The sequence below is a fragment of the Gordionus sp. m RMFG-2023 genome, chromosome 1 (genome assembly GCF_954871325.1).
Source record: "Gordionus sp. m RMFG-2023 chromosome 1, tfGorSpeb1-WG-v2, whole genome shotgun sequence".
Taxonomy (NCBI): Eukaryota; Metazoa; Nematomorpha; class Gordioida; order Chordodea; family Parachordodidae; genus Gordionus; species Gordionus sp. m RMFG-2023.
This window is the reverse complement of record NC_088775.1, coordinates 24631932-24637211: the sequence shown is the minus strand read 5'-3', so window position 1 is coordinate 24637211 and position 5280 is coordinate 24631932. Positions and strand designations below refer to the sequence as shown.

The 5280-nt window shown below is 21.6% G+C and overlaps 1 long non-coding RNA gene across 1 annotated transcript; it reads right to left on the bottom strand.

The window, feature by feature from the left end:
• LOC135931034 (uncharacterized) lies at window positions 1-1138 on the bottom strand. The gene is made up of 3 exons (XR_010572912.1): window positions 1111-1138; window positions 630-690; window positions 1-129 (listed from the first exon to the last, which is right to left on the bottom strand). It is a non-coding gene; the product is annotated as an uncharacterized LOC135931034 (long non-coding RNA).
• Window positions 1139-5280: the final 4142 nt, after the last annotated feature.

Here is a 5280-nt window from a genome sequence, read left to right as displayed (position 1 = left end):
CTGCAGTTTATCGATCGAACTTATTTTATCCTGGTTTCGAAAAGCTGTTCCTGAATCTATAACTGGGGATGAATCTCTACCGGGCCTAAATGAAGGAGAATCAACTATGGAGCCTAGACCTGCGTTTACCTTATTTTTAGAATGAAATAATATATAACACTTTTTTTGTTAAAAATAAACAATTAAATATTTGATTTGTTAGATAGAATGTATTATTTTTGTAAGTTTTAATATTTTTGAGTATAATATTTTATTTATCGAATTTTTTTTCATTTAATCATTATCTTTTAAATTAAACACTTTTATAAGACAGATATCTATGCAAATTACTATTCAGACTCTGGATATTAATGAAAATGTATCTACAAAATAAATTCCTTGGCCCAATTAACAATGTTATGAAGAAAAAATATATCGGCGATTGGGGTTAAAATGAACATATAAATAAAAATGACTTAAATATTATTGAATAATTTAAAAATAAATTTTACTCATAAATAAAATAAAAAAATAAAATTTTGAACATTTTATAAGTTTGCAAATTCACTAAAGCATGTATCTAGTTTGCAATCTTGCACATGAGCTATATGTAAAACATCATATTAATTGTGAAATGTAAAATTTTTTACGTATATCAGCAACTCCCTACACATGACCAATATGAGAATTTGACATTTGCACATGTTTTTCCTAGCAAATCGTTTTTTTAAATGTGAAAATAATTTTTTTTAAATTAATACATGTTTTAGATTTCTTTATAAATGAGCGAATAAAATTACTTTTTGCTTTGTCAAGTAAAATATAAAAACAATAAGATTTAAAAAAGATGTAGGCTCTAGCTATAAATAAGAAATATGTTGTTTTCGGCGGTTTATAATTATGCAATATTACATAAAATTTTGATCAATTATGACTAAAAGGCTTTTAGGTCTTTCGAGGCTTAAAATTATTTTTTATATTCATCATTTAAAAATATCACATTTCTCATTAATAAATATGAATGGTTTACTTGTCAAATAAACTTTCTGTATTTATTATTCATATAACTCAAAAGATGTGTAAAATAATTCATAATCTTTTAGCAAGAAATATAAATTATTTAATAATTACCTTTTTATCCCTTTTCTTCAAGAATCTCTTTTCCTATAGGTAGTATATTTAAGTTTTGATTCTCAAAGAGAAAATTAAAAATAGGAATTTAATATGCGACAAATAATTTCAAACTTTTTAAAGTTTAAAAATGTAAGTAGTTTAAATTTCAATTATTAAATTAATTTTAAAAAATAAAAGTAAAAAATAGGTGATAATAAATATATAAATCACATAATTAGATCACATATTTTTTTATTTTATATGGAAAAAATGGAATGATATTGACAAGATGTGTTTATATGTTATAAAAATCTTGTTTATTAGTTTGTCACTAAGAATACCATGACATTTGAAAAATATTTCTAATTTAAAGTTTGGAAATCAATGACTTTATTATTTTGAAAAAAAATTGTATTTTTTGTTTACTACACAATTTTACAGAGAATTAAATAATAAAATAATAACTTTAAAACATATGATACGGACGTCTAAAAATAATATTAATATATATTTTGAATTTTTATAAGGAATATGGCTAGTGAAGGCCACGGTCCGGTCTTCGGTCCGGAATAGACCGATACCCTCGGACCGGACCAACATTTTTTCAACCTAATTTAATTTGTTTTATCATTTTATTAAATATAAGAGTATTATAACTAAAATTTATCCAATGATATTGAAGAAAATGATTTTGTGCTTGTGGAGGGCATATTAAAATTAAGAGAAGATTGTGTTTTTGAGATATTTTCATTTTCATCATTAGAAGTATATATTTTATGTTTTATCAGATGTCTGCTTAAGGTACCTAATTATTTTATTAAAAATAAGATTAAGTTATTTTGACAATGAATTATTCAGACAGTTTCTTAAGAATAAATAGAACTACATAAATAATAACCAAAATATTTTAATAATAATAGTGCTTATTTTGATTAATTTATTGCTTAAAAAATTATAAACAATTATTTTGTTACTTGTTGCTGACGATACATTAAATTTGGTACTGCAGTGAACACATACTCTATGTTTTTTATTGTGACTATAAGTAAAATGTTTCTTGGACAAACTTAAGTTTTTCATATTCTAAATAAAAATTAATAAAATCTAAAATAACTCATCTAGAAAAATATCATAAAATAAAATATACAAAAAAATTATATTAATTGAATAGTAAAGCAAACTTAAATAATAAAAAAAGACCGGTTCGGACCGCGGTCTGGACCGTAAAAAATAAAAAGACCAGTCCAGACCATGATCCTTAAAGATCGGTCTTACAATCGGTCCTGTTCGGTCCCGGTCTAAGACCGACCGTTGACCTTCACTAAATATGGCAAATAATTATTTTAGGCCACATTATATACGCCATTATTTAAAAATGCCTAGCTTTAATCCATATCTATGTGCGACTTTGGTTAATGAGAGAACAAAATTTTTATAAAGTGAAATTATTATACTTTTCGAAATCTTAGCCATCAGGCATTCGCTTATGACCGATATATATCATCCTTTTTTGATTTGTTCTTTGGCGGAGAGTCTGAAATAGTATTAGGATTTTCTGCAACGGGCGGGTTTTTAACCAATCTGCCCATTTATTAACCCAAATCTTACCTTTGCCCAAATATAAAATCCTTATATTTAAACCTAAAATAAATAATTTTTCAGTATGGGGTTATTTATTCTACACCAGTTGTGCTTTAGGTAATTTCTGTTTGTAATATCTGAAAATATTTCTCATTTATAACTTCTGAGTTTTTAAAAATTGCATTTTCAAATTATATTGTCTATAATATTCAAATTAAGAAAAATTTTAATTAAATTAAATATATCAGATTTAAATCTTCAGCTCATGGGTATTAATTTTATTTATAAAAATTATTATTTATTATAATCTCAATCAAATGGATCCTTTACATTATGAAGAAAATTTAAAAAATATATATTTCATTTTATAAAACGTCTATGATTTTCAATCATTAAGAATTTTAGGGGAGATTGGAAGTCATTACCTTTTCTTAAATGATTTATTATTTCATTTTCAACAAGAATTTTTTTTTAACATCATAATTAATATTTATGTTTTTTTATTTACAAAACTATATATTTTACCTTTATTCAATTTCTAATGTTTTTGATTTGCAAATACATATATCTTTTGTGTCATCATTATCAATGATAAAATTAAATTTTTAAAAATTGATTTTAATTTTATGAGTATAGTATATGTTTTATCACTATAGTGTCATAAATATTTTTTTATAGATTAAAATTACGAAAGTGTACCTTAGTATACAGTTGAAAATGTTAATATTGAAAGTATGTAAAAATAAATTAATATTTTTTTTAATAGTTATTTTTAAAAAATAAAATATTATTTTTTTAATTATAATTGCTTTTAAAAAAAACAGTTTGATATATTCGGTACAGTTCAAAAGTTTATTCTTATAGAATATAATCGTTAAAAAAATAGGTCTTAATTATAAACTAAGCGAAAAAAAAATAGAATAGAATAGAATTAAAGAGAAAACAAAACAAAAGAAAAGAAAGAATAGAATTGAATTGAAAATAAAAGAAAAGATAAGAAAGAAAGCAAGCGAAAATAATTTATATCATTTTTTCTAGTAGCCCTCCCAAACAATTTTCTAAAATAATACAGAGGCCGGAAAATCCATTTCTAAATAATTCACGATTTTATTCCCTTATAATTATTAATTATTTGTTATTCGTTTAAATATGTTTTGATTTATATCTAAAAGATTTAACCTTTGAACCTTACCAAATATTATATTATTCTGTTTAAGTCGAAAATATTAAATTTGTGTTTAAATATAAATAACTATATGCTTTCAAAAATAACATTATATTTTTGAACTTTATTTTTGATGTATTTTTGTAATTTTAATATATAATAATGTAATATAGTCACCCGTAAGATATTTAATAATCTAATATAGTCACTGGTTGGTATGATATAAATCTCATAAAAATTTATTTAATTTAGATATTTATAGGAACTATCATATTGAAAAAGATTAAAGGTTAAAAGATATATATAATTTTAATAAAAAAATTTTAATGCTTCCAAATGAAACCTAATTTTTTTTAAGTTTGTAAAAAACGATTAAGATAAACTTTATTAAAGTTATCGAAGAATTATTATTTTTGATAGTTATTTATATTTTTAATAAAATAAAAAATTAAATTAAATAAATTTCTACCAAATATCCTGTATTTAAAATACGAATTATTAGGATCAATCTTAAAAAAAATGCCTACTTTTTAATAATGCAAAAGAAAGAGAGTTTTCGAATTGGAAAAAAAATATTTTAAGATTTCCACACCATTTTAAATTTCAGGCCTTTTTGGCTCTACTCTAATTAAACTTTAAAAAAAATATATAAATGCCAATTAGTTTAAAAATAAGGAATCATTAATATTGTTGAGGTATGAAAAAAGTTTATATAATTATATTGAATAATCTGTTCTAGTGTCGCTAAAGAGCCCGAGATTAGAAACAGAAATTATAATGTTTCAATGCCAAAAGATATTTTATATGATAAGATTTCATATTCTGGGAATTAATTCACTTATTAATTTTTAATAAAAATTTTATGATAAAGTTTATGAACAAATTGTAGTTGCCTTCCATAAATAAATTAACAAAAATTGGAAACCCTAAGATAATAAATAAAATTTTAATTTCTTGACCTAATTTATTGTTTGTTTTTTTATTTCCAAAACCTATCTTTTTTTTCTAAAAGTTTCATAGTATATATAATATTTATCAATGAATTTTTTTTTAATCAATTCAAAAAATTTAAATACTATTTAAGTGCCATGATATTCTTAGCGATAAAACGATTACTTAATATATATGATATGATCCTCTTTTATAAATATAAAAATATGTGATCTAATTATTGTAATTTTTTAAAGTTTAAGTTATTAATATATAACTGATATCATTTTTCTTACAATATTCTTTTAACTTTATATAAAGGTTAGAAATGATTTGCCACATCATAAATTTTTGTTTTTAAAATTTTTTTTTAATTTTATGTTTAAATAAAATCTACATTTGCAAAAAGATCTCTTAAATTTTTTTTAAAAATTTATAATAAAAAATTCTTGAAAGAAAGAAAAAAAAGGTAAATTATTAATATGATTTATTTTCAAAAGCTTAAATTCTGA